Source organism: Mauremys mutica, chromosome 1 (genome assembly GCF_020497125.1).
Source record: "Mauremys mutica isolate MM-2020 ecotype Southern chromosome 1, ASM2049712v1, whole genome shotgun sequence".
Lineage (NCBI taxonomy): Eukaryota > Metazoa > Chordata > Testudines > Geoemydidae > Mauremys > Mauremys mutica.
This window is the reverse complement of record NC_059072.1, coordinates 25,327,418-25,350,139: the sequence shown is the minus strand read 5'-3', so window position 1 is coordinate 25,350,139 and position 22,722 is coordinate 25,327,418. Positions and strand designations below refer to the sequence as shown.

General features: G+C 44.4%; 1 long non-coding RNA gene across 1 annotated transcript; it reads left to right on the top strand.

Moving 5' to 3' along the window:
• The first annotated feature begins 3,887 nt into the window (after window positions 1-3,887).
• LOC123362213 lies at window positions 3,888-22,403 on the top strand. Its single transcript, XR_006576370.1, has 3 exons — window positions 3,888-4,024; window positions 16,236-16,567; window positions 21,981-22,403. It is a non-coding gene; the product is annotated as an uncharacterized LOC123362213 (long non-coding RNA).
• Window positions 22,404-22,722: the final 319 nt, after the last annotated feature.

Genomic DNA, 22,722 nt, shown 5'->3' with positions numbered 1-22,722 from the left:
ACTAACAAATTGTTGCTTAGAATACTGGCATGACCTTTGATGTGACTTGTGAGATTGTTTCACTATTCCTTTTGAATATGCAATAGCAAGTTATTGCATGCTTAGGGTCACATTGTCAAGTGTGCCCTCAGTTTTTTTTAAATATACACACAATTTTTCTTGCAATTTGTGGGTCCAATATTGCATGCAAAGGGTAGGATGAAATTTTGCATTAAAATTTTATTTGTATATGCAAATTATAGGGCATGCACTAAAGTTTGTGGGAATAAAATTGGATGCAATCCAAAATTAGGCATTTAAAATTAATTCTTAGAAAAATTTAACCTACAAAGAATTATGTGGCATTTGAAAACATATGTAAGATCGGGAGGAAAGGGAGATGAAATTGTGATCCTATCAGTTTTGTCAACATCCCTTTAAATTATTTCTTCTGGTGGAGTCTAATATAATTTCAGTAAAATGCCTGAAAATTCAGATTTTTTTTTCTGATCAGCCTATTGATTGGGATTACCTTATTTTGAATCAGCAGTTTAAATTGGCTTAACTAGAAAATTATTCCCTAACAGAGAAATGGCAACTTTTTTTTCCCCATAAAACCAAATTCTGAAACCTTCTATTTAGGTCAGTCTCAGTCCTATCTTGGGCAAAATACCCACTGATTTCAGACAGTTTTGCCTGAGTAAGAACTTAATTATTTGGCCCACAGAAGAGACTTCTGAACTTCCTTAATGTTCTAGACCTCATCACTAACCATTTCTCTTTCCCCCACATTCCCTGTTTCAAAATGGGTTTAGTCACGACAGACGTTTTCATCTTTGTTTTATTCATCTTCTGACCTACATAGGACTAGTTCTAACACAGAGGTCATTAACCCTTAAAGTTTTCCATAGTTTGTGGGGTTTTTATGATCATTCTATTTGGAGTGTAAGTCACATTCAAGTTGTGAATGGCTGGAACATCAGGGCAAGCTAGCTACAGTTGTGTTAGAAAAGAGTTATCAAAATGAATATACAGTTATAAGGAAGATGTTGTTACAACCATCTCAACCGAAACCATCCACACGACAACATAAGTCCTAACACATCACCGAGTTGTGCAACTTGATCATAAAAGAAAATGGAATAAACCCATCAGCAATCAGCCAGAGATATGACCATTGAAGTCAATGGCATGGCTCCTATTGACTTTAATAGAAGAAGAGCAGACCCATCATAAGTACGGTGTCCAGTAATAAGTGTTTGCAGGGTCAGACCCCTAGATTTTAAACATCTCTTTGTATGAATCATGTATGTATTGAAGAGTCCTGAATGGAGAAAGTGCCTGATAAAGCCCACTGAAATAGAAGGAAAGACTCCCATTTACTTCAATGAGTCCTGGATTAAGTCCTAATAGTTTTTAGACCTCTCTCTACATATAACAAGTGCTTCTTGGGGAGGGGGAGGAGCTATGAAAATATATTGATTGATTTATTGTGTTCTGTTGACCATTACAGTGTTACTATGCATACAATACAAAATGAAAAGATAATAAGTTAAAGTAACTATATGTGCTTGGAAGCTAATTAAGAGTTAATAATTTCCTTGTTTACTTTTCTAATTACCAGAAGGTAGGGAACTTAAGCCTTCCAAATGTTGATGTTTTAAAAGTAAAAAGGGGTGAGCATATCAAAATAGCCTTGTGAACAAATGAAAAATTTTGCTTTGTTGACATTTTAAAAAGACAGTTTAACTGCTTCAAATTCAGTTTAATATAATGTTGTTAAAAGTCACCCCGGATCAAAATATAGCTATGCTATGTTTTAGCACAAAACAAAATTGAAAAAGGCAGAAGACTGTAAAAATCCTAAACAATATAATTTATTGTGAAAATGCTGAGATCATTATCTGTAGTACTGGCATTGTATTGAGTTCTATGGAGTGAAGAGATTTGTATGTGTTAATATGGTGTCATGCACATTATGAAATTTAACTAACTAATTTTTACTTAATTCCTAATAATTTCTTAGGGCCTGATCCTATTCACAATGACATCAATGGCAAAACTCGGTTTTTTATTGACTTTGATGGTACTTAGGGAGCAATCCTGCTATGCTGTCTGTCCAAAAATTGGTTGTTTATAAATGTATCAGGTAAGAGGTTTAGAGAGGCACTAACCTTTCAGAGCTAGGATGAGGCTTCTTACATATCTAACTTTTTAATACACAAGAGAATAGAGCAGATGCCCATTGAGAGCTGATCTACATCCAAAGAGAGGCAGACCAACATCAGCCCACCAAAGGCTGGGTAAGGCTAACCAAGCTTATTTAAATAGACTTCCAGTTTCTGTTAGGGTTGCCAGGCATCCAGTTTTTGACAGGAACGCCCAGTCGAAAAGGGACCCAGACGAAAGGGGACGCTTGGCCACGGCGCCAGCAGGGCAGGCAGGTCCATGCCTGGCTCCACACGGCTCCTGGGAAGTGGCTCCTGGGAAGTGGCTGGCATGTCCCTCCAGCTCCTAAGTGGAGGGGCGACTAGGTAGCTCTGTGCACTTTCCCTCCTGCCCACACAGGTGCCACCCCCGCAGCTCCCATTGGCTTCCGGCCTACCTAGGAGCCGGAGGGACATGCTGGCTGCTTCCTGAGAGTCAAGTGGACTTCCTCCATCCTTGGGAAATGATGGGGTCACCTGAGGTCAGCACTGCCCAGAATCTGCACCCCAAACCCCCTCCAACAGGCCAACTCCCTCCCCCATCTCTGAGCCCCCTCCCACACTCCAAACCCCTTGGCCCCAGCCTAAAGCCCCCTCCTGTACCCCAAACCCCTCATTCCCAGTCCCACCCCAGAGCCTGCACCCCCAGCTGGAGCCCTCATCCTCTCCCACACTCCAACCCCCTGCCCCAGACCTGTGAAAATGAGCGAATGAGCGAGGGTTGGGGAGGGTGAACGATGGAGGGAGGGGGGATGGAGTAAGCAGGGGCCAGGGCCTTGGAGAAGGGGCGGGGCAGGGGCAGGGCCTTGGGAAAGGGACGGGGCAGGAGTGTTTGGTTTTCTGCAATTAGAAAGTTGGCAACCCTAGTTTCTGTTCTGCCTACAGGGGTGGCTCCAGGCCCCAGCACACCAAGAGCGGGGGGCGGGGGCGCTCTGCCGGTGCCGCGAGAGCAGCAGGCAGGCTGCCTCCGGCAGCTTGCCTGTGGAGGGTCCACTGGTCCCACGGCTTCGGAGGTCTGCCGAAGCCGCGGGAGCAGTGGACCCTCCGCAGGCAAACCGCCGGAGGCAACTTGCCTGCCGTGCTTGGGGCAGCAAAATCCCTAGAGCCGCCCCTGTCTGCCTACAAAGTGCAGGTAGGCAGATTAGAACTCTCTTCCTGCAGAGATTAAACAAACAAAAGAAAGAAAACAAATTCAAAAGGGAAAATGAATTTGGAGTTTGTTAGCCTCTACAATCTGTTTTGGCTACATATTTGATTTTCTGTATATATAGGCTCTTCCCCCAGCACTTTCATCCTTTCTGAAGGACTCATCCTGGAATGCAGCAGTTACAAGTGTTTCCACAATGTTGAAACTGGGATTTTCCATGCATATTATTTGCAAAGGTGATGTGGGATTTTTGCAAGATTGTTTGTGTCTCTGCCTGTGCAAATCATTGCTTCAGAATTTTGCACCATCCTCATAAATGAAAACTGAACACAATCCTACCACCATGAATTAGCCAAAAACAACATCTAGAATATCAAAGTTTTGATGGACCCAGGATCATTCAGTCTTTATTTTCCCATGACTGCACTACTACCGGGACTGGCAGCATTTGGTAGCTATAGAAACAATCACAGAATCTGGATCCAGCTTACAGAATTTTTGTTCAGACTAGAATCTCCAGGCAACAATCAATGATGTCCCACTCCCCTTCTCTTGTAGGGCCTGACTGAGTACAAATAGCAGCTATCTCATGTAGTGGATCCAGAAAGAAGGCTGATCATGGCCTGCTTGCTTCTTCTGAAAGCAGCAGTGGATTCTAGGACCAAGAGATGTCTGCTCCCTCATTGTGATGGTAGGCAGTAGGTTAGATAGAATTTTTTTACAGAAATATGCTTGCAGTTGACATAGAGAACTCTGGGCCCTATCTATAATTTCAGTACCTATAGTTATAACTGGACATAGAGGGAACTTGAGAAGTCATCTAGTCCATTAGCCATGACCCAATATACCTAGACCATCCTGACAGGTGTTTGTTTAACCCAGGAATGGGCAACTTTAAGGTCGCAGAGAACCCCAAGATCCACTAAAACCCTTTGGCAGGGCATGCAGGGAAAAAACCAAACACAATAAAAAAAATGAGAGATTGAGCCAGGTCACTGTTGCGAATTAGTGTGCCTATGCTAGATTACTAAAGTCCTCATTTTCAGAAGTGATGAGTTCACAGAACTCCTAATGAAGTCAATGGAAGCTGTATCTGCTCAGCACTTCTGAAAATCAGGCCCCATTGCCTTTAGGATCTCATCTCCTCCATAGAAAACTGTTAGGTCCAACACCTAAGCTTGTGCAAATGGAACTTAGACAACCACTTCTATGATATTCTTCCTCCACAGACCACTGCTTATGTTTGAACAATGTTTTTTGTAAACCTCTTTGTCTGCCCATCCTTGCTGGATGAATAGTAACTCTAAGTGCCTGTACACACTACCCCTTATATAGGTATAACTTATGTTGCTCAGGGGTGTGGATAAGCCACCCCCTGAGGCCTGGTCTACACTACGACTTTAGGTCGAATTTAGCAGCATTACCTCGATTTAACCCTGGACCCATTCACACAACTAAGCCCTTTTTTTCGACTTAAAGGACTCTTTAAATCGATTTCTTTATTCCACCTCCGATGAGGGGATTAGCCGGGTCGAATTTGGGATAGCGTGGACACAATTTGACGGTATTGGCCACCGGGAGCTATCCCAGAGTGCTCTGTTGTGACCACTCTGGACAGCGCTCTCAACTCAGATGCATTGGCCAGGTAGACAGGAAAAGGCCTGTGAACTTTTGAATTTCATTTCCTGTTTGGCCAGTGTGTTTGCAGAGCTCATCAGCATGATGTGCACATTGCCGGGGCACATTGCCTGGCCTGTACTTTGTGAGAAGTCTATGACCATGTCCCTCTCGTCACCGTGCTGCCGTGGCCTCCTCGTCTGGTTTTGCGTGAAACAATTGTCTGCCGTTGCTCTGACGGAGGGAGGCACAACTGTCAACATGGCTTACAGGGAATTAAAATCAACAAAAGGGGTGGCTTTGCATCAAGGAGAAAAACAAATGTCACACAGAATGGCCCCTTCAAGGATTGAACTCAAAACCCTGGGTTTAGCAGGCCGTTGATTTCACAAAACAAATTGGGCCAATTTCTTGTTTTGATCGATCTATCTTTTATATCTTAGGCTGGCAGCGGACGGTGCAGTATGACTGCAAGCCATCGTCATTTCCTGGGTGCTCAGCAGAAGATGTTGCATTACGATTGCTAGCCATCATCATCTCCTGGCTGCTCGCCAGAAGACGGTGCAGTAGGACTGCTAGCCATCGTCATCTCCTGGGTGCTCGGCAGAAGATGGGAATGACCTGGCTGAGTAACTCCCATGTCTGCTCAGGTGCCCCTGACCGATCTCACCAAGGAACCCAGGAATATGATGACGATGGCTACCAATCGTAATGCACCGTCTGCTGCCAAAAGGCAATGAGCTGCTGCTGTGTAGCAATGCAGTCCTATGTCTGCCAGCACCCAGGAGACGTATGGTGACAGTGAGCTGAGCGGGCTCCATGCTTGCCGTGGTATGGCATCTGCTCAGGTAACCCAGGAAAAAAGGCTCAAAATGATTGTCTGCCGTTGCTTTCATGGGGGGGGGGGAGGGGCGGCTGATGACATGTACCAGAACCACCCGTGACACTGTTTTTGCCCCATCAGGCATTGGGATCTCAACCCAGAATCCCAATGGGCAGCGGAGACTGCAGGAACTGGGGGATAGCTACTCACAGCTACCCATAGTGCAACGCTCCAGAAGTCGACGCTAGCCTCGGTACTGTGGACGCAGTCCGCCGACTTAATGCACTTAGAGCATTTTGTGTGGGGACACACACAATCGACTGTATAAAAACTATTTCTAAAAAACCAACAACTATAAATTCGACCTAATTTCGTAGTGTAGACATACTCTGAGTGATGTAAGTTACACCAATCTAAGTGCCAGTGTGGACAGCGCTGTCAGTGGGAGAGCTTCTCCTGCCGACACAACTACCAGAGGTGGATTTATTATGCTGATGGGAGAGCTCTCTCCTGTTGGCATAGAGCATATTCACCAGATGTGCTGCTGTAGCGCTTCTACTGTAGACTTGCCCTAAGTCTCATCCCCGCCGGGATATCTGTTCAGTATGAAATGGAACAAATAAAACTAATTTAATTGCCTTTTCTATTGCAAAGCTGAGGTTTGCTGCCCTGTGAGAATCTCACTGTATCACAGGATTTATCAGTCATGCATCGACTGGCCTGCAAGCATTTCTAGAACATGTACTGGAAATCTGTATTGGACTATAATTTAACCAAAGTGATCTCTAGACAGTAACTGCTATGAGCTCCTCTATATAGCAGCACTTCTAATTCATCCTCTTTGTATAAAGAATCTATTTTTGGTGCCTTATGGGAGTTTGAAAAACAACAATGTGAGCATCTCCTGTTGGAAAAAGCAGAATACCCTGGCTGTAATTTTAAAGTTGCTGGTATCCAGCTGAACTGTAGTAACTGTTTATATAAGCATTTCCATTATACAATGTGAAGCAACTGGGTTGTGTTTTGAGATAGCAATGGCCAAAAATAGTATTTTGACTGGCTTCAAATAATTTGCACTCCTTTAACCTAACTTTTAAAATTAAATTTGGTAGGATAATGATACACAGAGGTGTGTAAACTAGGTTTTTTCTCTCAAATTTTTAAACAGATGAAATATTCATCTGTAAAAATGGTCAGTAAAATATTCTTTCATTAATAATGATGCATTTAAAAAAAATTTTTTAGCATTTATTGTGTATTTTGGAGCCCTTGCATTAATGCATTAAGTGACAGTAGTAGGACTTGACATATTAATGCAGGAACAGCTTTATAAGTTACAATATATACCATTCATTTCTGTATAGGTATGGATAATATACTCTTATAATCATTTTGAACTATAGTGTCATTGTATGGTATTCTCCTTGGGACAAATCCTGCAGTCTTTACCCAGGCAAGCTCCCACTGAAATAAAGTCAAGAGGAGTTTTACAAAGAAAAAGACAACCACTACTTCAGTCCATGCAGCAGTATGCAAGAGCAGTATGTTGATTCTTATGTTCTGTTCTTGGCTCTACTTCTAATTCTCTTTGTGCCTTGACAAAGTAAAAAAAATGTCTTTGTGGCTCAGTATTCCCATCTGTAAATTGGATATAATACCCATCCCATAGGAATATTCAGATTAATTAATGTATGTAAAATGTTTTGAGATTCTCAGATGGAAGGTGCAATATAAGCAAGGCCCTGTTTTCTACAGCAAGCTCAACCTAAATTCTGCAACCAGAAATGCAAATTATTATACTTCTTTATTATTGTTGGAGATAGGTCTAAAATCAAGTCCAAGACGCAGGTGCACCTAAACTTTGGAAAAGTTAGATCCGGATTGGGATTTTGCTGGTTGGGCACATCTATTAGTTACAATTATTATTATGACAATTGCTCTTTACAAATGTTAAAAATATATAGTGGTAGACTTCAAGTTTCTCTGCTTTTGTTAGTTTAGTATTGACATGCTGAACACTGATGTGTTGTTTGTATTCATGGGACATTAGCCTTATTGCCCTGCACTTACTTTCAATTGAACACCAAAATCATAGAATCATAGAATCGTAGGACTAGAAGCAACCTTGAGACGTCATCTAGTCCAATCCCCTGCACTCATGACAGGACTAAGTATTGTCTAGACCAGGCTTTCTCAAACTTCATTGCACCAGGACCCACCTCTGACAACAAAAATTACTACACAACCCCAGGAGAGGAGACCGAAGCCTGACCTCCAGCTGAGCCCTGCTCTCCTGGGTGTAGGGGCCAGAGCTCAAGCCGTACCACTCCAGACAGGGGGGCCAAAGTTGAAACCCAAGGGCTTCAGCCCCAGGGAGGGGGCCTGTAACCTGAGCCCCATCGCCCAGGGCTGAAGCTCTCAAGCTTCAGTTTCGGCCCTGGGCAGTGGGGCTCAGGCTTCAGCCCCGGGCCCCAGCAAGTCTAAGCCAGCCCGGGCAACCCCATTAAAATGGGGTTGTGCCCAACTTTGGAGTCCAGACCCACAGTTTGAGAATCTCTGATCTAGACCATCCTTGACAGGTATTTGTCTAACCTGCTCTTAAAAATCCTCAGAGGTAAAGGAGAACAATTTTTTTGGCCGCTTGGGGAGGCAGAAAACCTGCATGTTAGTCTGGATCTGTAAAAAGTGACAAAGAGTCCTGTGGCACCTTATAGACTAATAGACGTTTGGGAGCATAAGCTTTCGTGGATGCCACCCATGAAAGCTTATGCTCTCATATGTCTGTTAGTCTATAAGGTGCCACAGGACTCTGTCGCTTTTTACATTTTCTAGACCTGTAATCATTTTTGTTGCATGTAAGACTTCTGTCCATAGCTATGCTACGTATGAACCACCCATGGCACTCGGAAGTGGTTAAGTCAAACTTTAATGTTCTTTACAATTAATTGTTAGAATCTTACATTTGGAGCACAGTACTTTGAATTTAACAGAACTGGACAAAATGCTCAAAGGAAAACTTCAAACTGTGTGAAAACCACCAGATTTTAAAAATTTTATAGACTCAAAACTCAAACCATATTCTAAGACATATAAACACCTTCATTAAGAAGTGCAACCCTTTCAAGCAAACCTGGAGCCAGGTTTGCTCAGCCCAGTCATGTGAAATTCTCAGTTTCATATATGGTTGTAGTTAAAATGGGCCTGAACCTAGATCCCACCTAGATTAAGCTCCTTAACATTCAAGGAATTGGGATCTGGGATTTTGGCTCAGTAGATTAAAGAGACAGAAGACCTGATTCTTTACTCTATTATGCCAGTTTTTCATCAGTGTAACTTTGTTGACTTCACTTAATACAGTCTGTAAGTATATCTTGGCACATGTTCAGGGCTTGAACCTGCTCCCATTGGAATCAATGGCAAAATTACCATTGACTTCAATAGGAGCAAGATCAAACGATGAGGTGACAATTACTTTGTAGTAATGCTCTGTTTGTTTTAGTATCTGTTTGTGTGGATCTGGACGTAGTCACATTTTCCATATTTCTGCTACCAATTACATGTAGTGTTCTCTGGTAAAAATTGTAGTTCAAAATATTCGTCTATAGTAGCGCCTACTGATTCCAGGGCCGCCCGGGGAGGGGGGGGGCAAGAGGGGCAATTTGCCCCAGGCCCTGGGCACCGCAGGAGCCCCCATGAGAGTTTTTCGGGGCCCCTGGAGCGGAGTCCTTCACTCGCTCTGGGGGCCCCGGAAAACTCTCGTGGGGCCCGGGCCCCCGGAGCTTCTTCCGCTCCGGGTCTTTGGTGGCGAGGGGTCCTTCCGCTCTGGGGCGGAAGGACCCCCCGCCGCCGAATTACCGCCGAAGCAGGACCCGCCGCCGAAGTGCCAGGTCTTCAGCGGTAATTCGGTGGCGGGTCACGGAGCGGAAGGAACCCCCGCCACCGAATTACTGCCGAAGTGGGCGGCCCCCCACTGCCAAAGACCCCAGGCCCCCTGAATCCTCTGGGCGGCCCTGACTGATTCCTGTTGTCAACTAGGTTTAGGTGAAAGAGTAACAGGGTTATTGAGCTACTGGTTCCTGGGACCTTGGTGCTCAGTAAAAAAAACCAAAAAAATCCAGCAGAAGGATTCTAGTAGATTCTGCTGGAATTTCCCGGAGGGCTGTCCTTACCTATAGCCAAATATGAGTTTCTACTTGTGACATTTTATCTACTAACTGTCTTATTCTGACAGGCTTCCTAACCATTTCTTCAGTGCCTATTTACCATACAATACACTAATATAATAGTTGCTTGTGTGAAATTAACTGTCTAAACAGCATATCTAACATAGGATATGTACTGTGCTACAGGAAATAAAAGTAAAACCTATTTGCTTCTTATTTCTCATATCCTTTTGTGACTGTTGCAGTCACAAAGTACCAGTACTCCAGTACTGCTATGCACTTCACCAATTCTCACTGCAGTATGTCTTGACATGTGGCATGACTCTCAGTGGAGTGAAAGATATAACTTATCTTAGGTGTTTGTCCTCCATTGCAAAAACAGTGTGCAATGTACCTTTAGCTTCCTTGAGAGGTCTGACAGATATTAGTGTGCTGCAGTGCACTCTCTCTCTCCGTTTTTTGTATAATTTCTCTTACATGGTGTACTGAAAGAGTCTAGTAAAATGAACATATTACTGTACTTCTGTGCTGAATTATACTTTGCTTGCTTAGAATATAGGATATTTCATTTAATATCTGTCACAGATCGACAAACTACATTTATAGATGAGTATAGTTTATTCATCAGTTCATAGACACCAAGGCCCCTGGAGAGTACTAGATATCCAGATGGCACTAAGTGTTGGATTTTGCATTTTGATCCTTGAGGTGGCTGACGGATGGATTTTTTAAAAAATCACATGTAGACAGACAGCTTCCCATTGCCTACGCATCTGGCAGTGCATCATGTACACTGTTTATTCCAGCAAGTACATACAATATATTGCACTTATGAAATGTGCCCCGCTGCAGCAAGAGTTTGGGTGGCATACAGATTCCAATTCCCCTGCTCCACTCTCTTCACTCCATCCCCACTAAAATGTAAAATATTCTATTATGCTTAATCATTAACTTAATTTCTTTGCATTTGGCAGACTGTCTGACAACCTCAGAGTTATTAATATTGTTTGTATTGTGTGACTTCCATATACTATAAAAGATGAGTTTGAATGGCAAAGCTTATCAGGAAAGATCAGGAGACACTCAGGTTCCTAGTGAGTGTATCTTAGGCTGTCAGATGGCTTGCCTGAAATGAGTTTGATGGTGTGTTGTGTTGATAAGATGGAATCTGGGGCCAGCTGAAGCTCTTCCACTTTGCATAAAATACTTAGATATTCATTGGAGAAGGGATTTGAACCTGACTTTCTCATATTTCAGATGGGTACTGTTTGCCTTTTATATGCATTGAAATGTAGCAGTTGGAAGAGTATTGCAAATGGATTTCTATAGATGGAGGAAACCTTTATTCAAATTTTGCACACAACATTGAATTAATTCTATTGGCCAATAATTTTCTCTTTGAAAGACTTACCTTTTGAGCTGAGCTTGGTCAAATATCAGAGGCATGCTCCATTGCAATCTTCAGCATGATCTGCATTTAATTTGTTTCATCATATCTGTCCAAGTGAAAGATTCCACTGTTTATAACAAGTATCTATTTATATTCAGGTCCCACATGCGCAGATCAGAAGGGAAAGATATCAGTTATGACGACCACTGCCACAAGTCCTCCCCAAAACCACAATCATCACATTTGGCAACTTTTTACATATTCATTGAATCTGAAAAATGTTTGCCCTTTAGTTAATAATAACTGCAGCATCACAAGCAGCACTTGACCATAAACTCTTCCAGGGACTGTGACAGGCTGCATTTTTAAAGAAATATTTTAGAGCATGTGTATTTTGATCTCATGACTTCAAACCTCCTACACACAGATTATTATCACACTATATGACTCAAGGGGCTAAATTGTCCATTATTTTCCCCAAAACATCTATGCAGAGGGAAGGGCCCAGTGATTAAGTATTGTTTCTGCATTCTGTCACACCCATTTTACAACTGAGGGAATTGGGGAACATGGAGGATAAGGACACTTTTGAAAATGTTGATTACTAGTTTGGGATGTGCAGTTTTAGCCTCTTGATGCCTAAAGTTGGGCAGCCAGAAACAGAGACACATAATTAGTAGATAACTTTGAAAATGTATCCTTAAGTGACTGTCAAGATCAAAGACAGTGTCAGGTTCAGAGCTGGGATTAGAATTCTCAACTAGGAGTTCCTAGCTCCCAGTTCTGTATTCAGCCTTTACTCGTGTAAAATTTCAGTTTAAGCAGATTCCAGTTTCATTTTTTGCAATATTTTTTATTTCTAGAAAAAGATATTTTAATGACTGTACCATACCTCTTTCTCTAGAGTTTTTTAAATTGAAACTGGGCATACGTTTTAAAACTTGGGATTTTATCTGAGTTCCCTATTGACTTTTCCATGCTCCCCTGGAATTTTCTGATAAGGTTGATGTCACAACACATTCTATAACATCACTCTAGAGCAGAGCTGGCTAGTGGAATTTCAGACCTAAAAAGAGAAGCTAGTTTTGAGTTGTTAATGTACTGACTATAGTTCTGAGCATGAGTACTGGGGACATTACGTTTATATGGATATTCATGCAATTTTGTTTATTTATGTAGTTCACCTTGATTAAATTTAATGAATTTTGTGTTAAAATCTCAACCTTAACTGTGGCATTAAAGGGATACTATCAAATCAGTGCTGTTTATTTGAATCTTTTTATTTCAGCGTTGTTACTAATAAGACGCTACAAGCTTCAATCTGAAAAACAGTTTGCAAACAGAATTGGCCTTCCTACCATTATTCACAAGCTTATTTTTAGCTAATGTTACTGAACATGGAAGCAGTCCAGTTTACATCCTGGTTCTATTTCCTGTTTACATGAACGAGCCTGGTGTCACCATCATATTCTTGGACCACTCTGGAAGCCAGTGTGCAGCCTTCCTTCCACTTCTGAAATGAGCAGCATTACACAACAGAACTATTGATGTATTTTCAGATAAACAGATAGGAATATTAATGAACTTATTGTTATGTAATATTAAATGAAGTGAGTGTTAATACAGATATAAAGTGAAACCCTGGTCCATTGATGTCAATGGCAAAACTTCCACTGGCTTCAGTGGAGCCAGGGTTTTACCCATGGAATGTATGAAGTTAGATAGAAAAGACCTATTTTAATGTAGAATTGCTCCCTGTAATACATTTTCCAGAGTTTTGTGATGTCTAGTTTTGTTTGCCAAGTGAGAGGCAAACACCACCACTTCCCTTAAGAAACAATTAAAATCAAAGGAGTTGCACCCACTGATACAGAGAATGAATTTGGCCCATAAAGTGGCTTTCATTAGTACAGTAACTCCTCACTTAAAGTCATCCGGGTTAACGTTGTTACGTTGCTGATCAATTAGAGAACATGCTCGTTTAAAGCTGCACAATGCTCCGTTATAAGATTGTTTGGCAGCTACCTGCTTTGTCCACTGCTTGCAGAAAGAGCAGCCTGTTGGAGCTAGTGATAGGGGCTTGTAACCATGGTGGACCGGCAGACCCCCTCTCAGTTCACCACTCCCCTAAGTTCCCTGTGTGGCAGCTGCCCAGCAGGCTATCAGTTGCCGGGCAGTTCAGCTGTCCCTCCTCCCACTGCCATGTGCTGCTCCTGCCCTCTGCGTTGGAACCAGGGCCGGCTCCAGGCCCCAGCACGCCAAGCGCGTGCTTGGGGCGGCATGCCACGGGGGGACGTCTGCCGGTCGCCAGGAGGGCGGCGGGCGGCTCCGGTGGACCTCCCGCAGACGTGCCTGCGGATGCTCCACCGGAGCCACGGGACCAGCGGACCCTCCACAGGCACGTCTGCGGGAGGTCCACCGGAGCCGCGGGACCGGCGACCACCAGAGCGCCCCCCGCGGCGTGCCGCCGTGCTTGGGGCGGCGAAATTGCTAGAGCCGCCCCTGCTTGGAGCTGCTTGCTGTGCAGGGGGTCGGGGGGAAGAAGGGTGCTAATGTGAGGGTGTCCCCATCCTTGCTACTGTGCTCTGCTTACCCCATCTCCATAGAGCAGGGGGTGGGGGGACACGACAGGGCTCAGGACGAAGGGAGCTTGCTGGCAGCAGCTGCTGTCTCAACTTGCTGATCTACTTAAAAGAGCAATGTACTTAGAGTGCAGTCAGCATACTTAAAGGGGCAATGCGCATCTCTCTCTCACACACAGTGTGTGTCTCTGTCTCTCTTTGCCATGCTGTCTCCCCTCCCTCTACTCGTGCTGCCTTCTAGCAGCATTTTGGCAGCATTTTGGCGGCTGCTTGTCTGGTGACCACGCTACTCGGCGGCTAGTCGTCCGGCGCCCACCACACGAAAAGGTTGGGGACCGCTGCTCCAGACATATCAGGTCTTCAGATGGTGCTGTGTGTTTTTGATGTGTTTAACAACGTGTTAACCCTTGAGGGCTCAGCTGAGTGCCAGTTCATCATTTAGCAGTGAGGCATTACCTGGGAAATATCCAACCCTCTTCTACCCTATGACTCTACCACCTCAACCAAGCTTCACAATCATCATTGCTGTGTACAGTATCAAATTAATTTTTTTGTTTAAAACTTACACTGTCAATGGCAAAACTGGCGAAAAAAATTTCACTGGAACCTAACCCCCCCTATTTACATTAATTCTTATGGGGAAACTGGATTTGCTTAAGTAGCATTTTTCAAGAACATAACTACAAAGTTAAGCGAGGAGTTACTATAACTGCCATAATAACAGGCTTTTCACATCAGGAGGTCATGGGGAATTCAGAGGATATAGCTTAACTTTCTTGAGTCTCATCAACATGTCTTATGCATTATATTACTAGTTCTAGTCCCTCTTACCATGATTTTATTATAAATTTAAAGCCCATATATGGTATAATCTTCCAAATGCAATTCAATTATATGGTGTCAAATAAGAGTGTCAGTGCAAGTTAAAGGGACACTATCAGATCATTTAGGCCCAAAGTTTAGCTTTTAGTTTTAGAAAAAAGTCGTTTTACAGAAGCTGATATGAACTGAAATATTTCCATTACTTTAAAAATAGAAGAAAATGCAGCTCTGAGGGTTATTTAAACATAATAGCAAACTGCATTGTGGTTATGGATAAGAACCACACAATGAACAGTTTAATTACCTTGTTCTTGAGAATGACAAGTAAAAGATAAACTTTATGCATGATGCAAAGTGCTGCTGGGCCAGGAGGTTCTCTGCTGAGGTTGGTACGCAGCTCTTCGTAAAAGCAGAAGATTTGCGGCTCAGCACCTGATCGATTGCTGGCCTCCCTGGTCTTCTGGTATGCCTGCTGCAGCTCCCTGGCTTTCACCCAGCACTGCTGCTGGTCCCTGTTGTAGTCCTTCACAGATATTATGCAGGACACAGCAAGCAGCTATATCCATTGGGATATTTTTCTCACTGAGGTCCAATCTTGTAAATAAACAATGTCAGTGACCCTTCAGATGACCAAAGGCACATTTAACTGTCATCCTGCACCTGCTGAGCTTAGTTGAAACACTATTTGGTGCTGTTGAGGGGGATATTGTGCCATGGAAGCAAGGGGTAGGCTGGGTTGCCCAGGACCACTATTGGCATTTCCACGTTCCCAATGGTAATCCGCTGGTCAGGAAAGAAAGTCCCCACTTGCAGCATTCTGAACAGTCCTGTGTTCTTATAGAAGCTCGTGTCTTGCACCTTCCTTGACCAGCCCACACTGATGTCAGTGAAGTGTCCCCAGTGATCCACCAGTGCTTGCATTACCAAAGAGAAGTGGCCCTTTCTGTTGGTGTACTCTGGTGGTCTGGTGCTAAGGTGCCAAAAAAGGATATGCATGCCATCTATCACTCCACCACACTTGGGGAACTCCACTGCTGCAAAACCACCCACTATGTCCTGCACATTGCCAAGAGTCACAGTCCTTAATAGCAGGAGGCTATTAATGGCATTGCACAGCCCTGGAGCACCCATGGAGTTGGTATCTATGACAACAATGGCCCCTCCAGTGGATTTCCTGACTCCAAATTGACTCCTGATTGACCAGTAGCAATCTAACATTGCAAATTTCCACAATACAATTGCCCTTGTTCCTCAGCTGTCAGTGCAGCTCTCATTTTGGTGTCCCTATGCTGGGTGGCTGTGGCAAGTTCAGTACACAGATCCAGAAATGTGGCCTTGCGTATCCAAAAGTTCTGCAGCCACTGCTCATCATCCCAAACCTGCATGACGATGTGATCCCACCATTCAGTGCTTGTTTCTTTGGCCCAGAAACGGTGCTACAACATCTCCAGCTGTTTCATGAATGCCACCAACAACCTTGAATTGTTTCTTTTTATGTCCCACAGAAATTTAGCCTCCAAGGAATCATCATGTTCCCCACGGCTCCTCTTGCAGCTCTGAAAATACTGCAGGATCATGTGTCAGTACTTTCAATGCTCATGACAATACTGCAAAGCTGTGCAAGTGCCATGCTTTGTCAGAGATGGCGGACAGCAAGGAAGAATGCATGGGTTTGTGAGATTTTGAAAAGAAGGCACAAAAATGATGGGATGAAGATGAAATTATGGGATGGAGAACTCTACATTACGGGAAGGTGATCCCATTCACCCTTGCGTGACTCATTTTGTTCCCATCAGGCACTGGAAAAACTTCCCAAATGACCCTGCACTTGATGATGGTGAGCTGCATAGTGGGATACCTACCCCTGGTACACTGCACTCTGCATTGATACAAAGGCTCCTGGTGAGGACATACACCAGCGACACAAAGAGCCAAATACGTACACGCATAAACAATGTAATAACTGCAGCAGTTTTATAGGTATAATTTAGGTTGACATAAATTTGTAATATCGAGATGGCCTTAGTCTATGAGTACTGAAAGAATTCTATGAGAATGTAGAAATACATCTGTTAATTAGTTTATTGTAGAGTATAGCTGGTCAAAGCCTTGAATTTCTGTCCTGTGGGAAATTCTGAGATTTATTTTTGAAATACTAAAAAATGTTGAGGATCAGAAAGTTCCAAAAATGTTTATGTGGAACTGTCAAAACATTTCTTTAGCTATTTTTGATCAAAATGAAACATTTTGAGATTCCCGAATTGAAATGTTTCCGTTTGTTGAACCAAATTAAATATTTTGTTTTGGCTTGGTTCGACATTAATGTGCGTCCCTCTGACCTGCTGTGGTCCCTGAAGGAGGTTGTAGTTTGGGTGCCTCATGCTCCCATTCTATCTATGGTCTCTGCTCCATGGCCTGACTACATACCTTATGATGCACTACAGTTAAGGCTATGATTTAGTCATGGGTATTTTTAGTAAAAGTCATGGACAGGTCACGGACAATAAACAAAAATTCATGGCCATCCTCCCTGGCCACCCTAGAGCCAGCTGCTTGGGTGGCCCTAGGGTCAGCCATACTAGCCACTGCAGAAGTCATGGAGGTCACGGAAAGTAACGGAATCCATGACTTCCACAACCTCTGTGACAGACATGGAGCCCTAACTATAGTAGTTCAACCAGAGGAAAGAGACTGTGATGCACAATGGGAAATGTAGTCCACTCAGGGACCCCAGCCCATAGAGGAGAAAGGGGGCATGAGGCACTGTGGCAGCTCATGCAGTCCCTGATTAATGTTGAACTGACTCTACACCAAATGTTTTGATTCAGTTTGACAAATTGCAATATTTATATTGAGGTCGACCTGACTGCAAATGAAATATTTTGTTTTGATTTTCCTGATGGAAAATAAGAAACATTTTCGCAAAATCAAAATATTCCCATGGGGAATTTCAGTTTGACTGAAACCACATTTTCCATTGAGAAAACATTTTGACAAAAATTCCCAGTCAGCTCTTTTTAAAATGGCTCCTTTATGAAATGTAGAGACTCTGTGTGGCCAGTTTTTTCCCCTTAAATTATCTTAACAGAATTACATATACTTTTCAGAATGTCATTATATTTAAAACTCATTTAAAATCTCATGAGCAGGCTTCATTTTACATGATTACATTATAATTAAGCTAAATTATTAACAATTGTATCTAATTGTTTTGACTATGAACAAGGCCAGATCAATAGCTTAGGGCCCTCTTAAGTGATGTCATTGTAATATCATAATCAATGCATTACCTTTCCTTCCCACTTAATTCAGGTGCTATAATTCTGTTGTTTGAAATGAGCCAGTGTGGTGTGTATGTGTGTGAGGGGGACTGTACACAGGTTTCAAGATTTCTCATTGGTAGACTACTTAGCCCCAACTGTCACTGCTCTTTAAAGATCCCATACCTGCATGCTAGCTCCTGGGATCAGGTTTGCCATGAAAAGATTCCTCCTGACCAAAGTAAAGACCTCTTCTGGAGCAGAAAAAAATCAATTGCAGCTGGCATGAACGGGGGATACAGACAGCCCTCCCACACTCTCTTCATCTCCTCTTATCTCTATTGCTCCCAGGGCCGCCCAGAGGGGGGGGCAAAGGGGGCAATTTGCCCCGGGCCCCGGGCTCCGCAGGGGCCCCCAAGAGAAGAGCGGGCCGGGGCGGGGCGGGGAGGGGGGTAAGGGGCCGAGGCCGAGGCCGGGGGGGGGGGGAAGCGGGACCTGCCGCCGCCGCCGCGGAAGCGCAGCCCGGTCTTCGGCAGCGGGGGGCCCCTTCTGTTCCGGGACCCGCCGCCGAAGTGCCCCCCAGGCCCGCGGGGGGGGGGTCCCCGCCGCGGGTCTTCGGGGCACTTTGGCGGCGGGTCCCGGAACGGAAGGGGCCCCCCGCCGCCGAAGACCCCGGGCCCCCGGAATCCTCTGGGCGGCCCTGATTGCTCCTCCCATATCCCGGCTCACTACATCTCCATTGGCCCTTCCAGGGCCCCCCACCTCCTTCTTCATCACCACTGTATGCCCTCCTCACTGTTGTATTAATTTAGATGGAATAAATTGTGTTAACATAACTCAGTCACCATCCAGCCTTAAACATTGTTAACAAAGGTTTGGGGCTTGGTATGTAGATAATGCAGTCACTTAGTACCATGGCAAACACAATTAAAAGTCCTTTTAACCTTTTATTAAAGATACAAAAAAGAAGGGGAAATGGTTAAAGCATCTGAAATGTAAACCATTAAGTAAGGCTTTCATTTTAACAATACTTCTTGTTCCCTTTCCCTTTGTCTGGAGAGATCTTTTAGAAGGTCCCTCTGGTTTGACAGTCTGTTAGATGGTATTAAAGATGGTAATAACCGTTGCTCTGTGGAAAAGAAGAGTAGGTTGAAATGAGCTGGAGTTGTTGTTGTGCCTGCTGTTGAAGCCCAATCCCATTTGATCTGAGGAGATAATTGCCACCTCTACCAGCTGTGGCAGTATCCCAATGTTATCTGGGTCTGTCTGTCCTGGCTTAGATTAGGACAAAGAAGGTCTGAGGTAGGATGACCAGATAGCAAATGTGTGAACCCGAATAAGCTATGGGCATAATTAAAGAAGCAAACCTTTTAAGTATAGACAAGGCCTTAATAGGCTTCAACAATTGAGATTGGGAAAGAGAAAGAGGTTAAAAGGTGACTTGTTCACAGTATCTTAGAACCTGCAATACGAGAAGATATCTGAAAGTCTCTTCATTCTAGTAGATGACAGGTATAGCTACACTGCAATTGTGAGCAAGCCTCACAGACCGCGTAGCAGGGCTTGAGTCAGCATGCTAAAATAAAAATAGCACTATGGAAATTGCTGCACCACCAGAAGCTATAGCTAACCACCTGAGCGGATGTAACACTGACAAACCCCAGTCATCATCGGGATTGAACCTGGGACCTCTGGAGCTGCTACTGCATGAGCTAAAAGCCATTTGGCCTTTAGCTAAGGCTGTAGAGCAGACTCATTAATCTCTACGTGGTCTTGGTGCCACTAGAGGGGACCGAGCACCACACCCAGGAGGTGTGTGTGTTACACTGGGACCTACCAAACCCCTGGAACTGAGTTCAGGTGGTTAGACCACACCTTTGCCAGTGCAGCAACTTCCATGCTGCTATTTTTAGCACACTAGCTTGAGCCCTGCTGGCACAAAGCTGACTACCCAGATTGGGAGGCTTGCTCCCAGCTGCAATGCAGACATACCCATGGGCAGGGCCACCCAGAGGATTCAGGGGGCCTGGGGCAGGGCCGGATCTTCGGCGGCAATTCAGTGGCGGGTCCCTCTTGGAGACAGGGACGGTTCTAGGCACCAGCGCAGCAGGGGCATACCTGGGGCAGCAAGCTGCAGGGGGCGGCCTGCTTGTCGCTGTGTGGGTGGCAGGCAGGCGGCTTTCAGTGGTGCGCCTGCGGGAGGTCCGCTGGTCCCGTGGCTTCGGCGGCAATTTGGTGGCAGGGATACTGATGGCGCAGCACTGGCAGACCTCCCCCAGGCATGCCACCGAAAGCCACCTGCCTGCCGTGTTTGGGGTGGCAAAAAACATAGAGCCGCCCCTGCTCGGGGGGAAGGACCCACCGCTGAATTGCTGCTGAAGAATGAAGAGGCGGCAGTAGAGCAGCCTAACTGCCGCCGATCGCGACTTTTTTTTTTTCTTTCTCCCGCCGCTTGTACTCATTGGGCAGCTCTCTGAGGCTTTGGCAGCACTTCAGCAGCGGGTCCTTCACTTGCTCTGAGTCTTCCGCTGCACTGAAGGACCCGCTGCCGAAGACCCGGAGCGAGTGAAGGGCCCGCCGAAAACCCGGAACGGCTCGCAGGGCCCCTGCGGGGCTCGGGGCAAATTGTCCCACTTGCCCCCCACTCTGGGCGGCCCTGTTTTTAATGGGTAATTAACCATTGGAACAATTTACCAAGAAATATGGTAGAGTCTCGATCACTTGACAATTTTAAATCAAGACTGGTTGTCTTTCTAAAATATTTGCTGTTGTTCAACCCCAAGTTATGGAACTTGATGAAGGAATTATTGAGTGAAATTCTCTGGCCTGTGTTATGCAGGAGGTCAGATCTGATGATGACACCAGTTAACAGTCCCTTCTGATCTTAAAATCTATGAATTCCTGGACTAGAGCTGCTCAGAAAATGGAATTTCCATGTTGGAAGAAATTCTTGCATTTTGATTTTTTTCCATTCCAAATTAGAACAAAAAGCCAAACTTATGAAATGTCCTGCAGCACAAAAAGTTAAAAAAAAATCATTTCAGGACCATTGAAACATTTCATTTTGATAGTGTTGAATAAATTAATTTATACAATGTCAAAAATTATATTTGATAATGCAGAATCATTTTGATAATGCTGCAACAATATAATATGAAAGTTTAAATGACATGATAAAATCATAATTAAACATTTTGATATCAAAAAATTAGAAAGTCAAAACCAATCATTTTGACTTTTTCACATAAAAAATGTAATTGAAATTGACACATCCCCATAAAATGTTTTGATTTTGTTTAAACTGCATTTTTCAACAGAAAACTATTCTGTCAGGAATTTTTCAGCCAGCTCAACCCTAGACTCCTCACAATACTCCTGATATTATCACTAAGCTCTGCCTACAATCTACATTTCCTTTCATACCGAAAATAATAGTAATCAATTAAGGACCAGATTCACTAGTATGCTCTGGGTGCTTTGTGCTCCTCTGGCGATGCAAAGTAGCTGCTGCACCTGCAAGCTTTATTTAACTGGTCAGTATGCTCCAGCTGTTTTGCATAGCTCTAGCGTTCTGCAAAGTAGCCAGAGCATGCTAGTCAGTGGCTGTGGCCCTAAAAGTCAGCAACAGATTGATATTTCATATCTGCAGCTCACTAGATGGGTAGCTTTTAATGGCTTTCTGGTTTTATCTTCATGCATTATATTTTTAAATTTAAAAAATCCCAGACAAAAATGTATGTTGATCTGGAGTTAAGAATTTAAGATAAGGCCATATAGAGCAGAATTAAGGATGTTTTGGTGCTTCAACTGTTTATTTCCATACTTTAACGAGTCTGGGTTTCTTTAAATTTAACCTTGACTCTGAAGTTCTTGGGTTTATAACGCCTGCTTTGGGAATAATTACAACAGCTTTAAATAGTGCTGTATTCTTAAATTACTGGTACATGTTCTCAGTTTAATGCAGTTCCTGTCTCCGAATATTATATACAGTGTTGTCGTGGACTGGCAAACTCCGCTTCGCTGGACGCAAAAGAAAGACTCCGTCACTCAGACCTAGTCCAAGCCTCACTCGTGGGCGGCAGAGATCCCCTCACACGTTTAGACCAGTGTCATCGTGCAGCAGTGGGGACGAGCAGCCTCAGCGGTGGCGTCTGAGACGACTGGTCGCAGCTGCCCAGTCTCACGCACCCTCGGGGCAGGAGGGTTTTGCTTTGTGCGTTTCAAATGAGACGTTTAAAGAATCTCCCGCATTCACGGGCTCTCATCAGCCTGGGACGTAGCCCCGGGCGGACTACAGCTCCCAGCGTGCACCGCTCATCAGGCATTACACCCTGGGACCTGTAGTCACCACAGCGAGCCGCACCCCTCTTCACCCTGAGCTCGGCTTCTCTCCACCGACTTCCCCTACGTTCTTCCCCCTGCTAGCTTTAGTGGTCCCTCCCAAAGTTCCATGCAGAGCGCTTCGGGAAGGTCCCATCCACGGGAAACTGGGGGAGGAGAATAAGGGGTGGGAAGGCCGGTGACTGATGTTCTATACAACCAACCACAGAGAAGCTATTGAAAAAATAGCCAATGGAGGGAGGCGGGGGCGGGGTTGGGCTCTTAGCTGTGCGGGATTAGAAAAGGCTGAGTGGCTGGTACTGCGCCTGCGTGAGAGGAGAGGCGGGTGGGCGCTATCGTCGTGTCCCTTCCCTGAGCGTGTCGGTGGCGGTGGCTGCAGCGACCGCCGTGG